Source organism: Grammomys surdaster, unplaced genomic scaffold, assembly GCF_004785775.1.
Source record: "Grammomys surdaster isolate TR1022 unplaced genomic scaffold, NIH_TR_1.0 103886, whole genome shotgun sequence".
In the NCBI taxonomy this organism is placed as follows: Eukaryota; Metazoa; Chordata; class Mammalia; order Rodentia; family Muridae; genus Grammomys; species Grammomys surdaster.
This window is the reverse complement of record NW_021609466.1, coordinates 685-1,250: the sequence shown is the minus strand read 5'-3', so window position 1 is coordinate 1,250 and position 566 is coordinate 685. Positions and strand designations below refer to the sequence as shown.

General features: G+C 35.7%; 1 pseudogene; it reads right to left on the bottom strand.

Annotated features, from left to right (window-relative positions):
* The window catches only part of LOC114635436, a 3,077-nt pseudogene that overhangs the window by 1,835 nt on the left and 676 nt on the right, over window positions 1–566 (bottom strand).

Sequence of the window (566 nt, the reverse complement as noted above, 5' to 3'; positions counted from 1 at the left end):
TTGCTTGGACTAGAAAAGGTAACCTGAAAAAGAAGTTTCAAATGGGAAGCTAAGTTTTTCTTCCCAGGCTAAGTTATTGGACTTTTTGAACAAGTCCGCTACTTGTATCTTACGTAATTAAAACTTCTTATATTAAACATCATTAAAATGCTATTTTCTTTTGATAACACTTTAGTGAAATGCATTGGTAAAAGATCCAACAAGCCATAAACATGGATAATGTTAATGCCTGCCACTTGGAAGCACAGAGATTAGTAGGCTAGTCACTAAATAAAATGAAAATATTACCTAAAGTTTCTAAGTATCTACAACATCTAAAGTGGGATTTATTTGGTGGACCTCAATAAGTTCTCAGAACATTTGCTGTAACTCAGGTAGAAATAGGCAAGTCTGTAGTCCAAAAGGGTATTTCAGCTAAAATAAGTCAATTCTCACATCTGCAGTGGTTTAGAGACGGTCACTGTTGTGTTTCTGCAGCTCTTCAGGCTAAGCGACCGTGATCAATGCTTTAGAGGGTTAGGTAGATTCATTTCCCTTTTGTTCAACAATGCCTCATCTCTATGTAA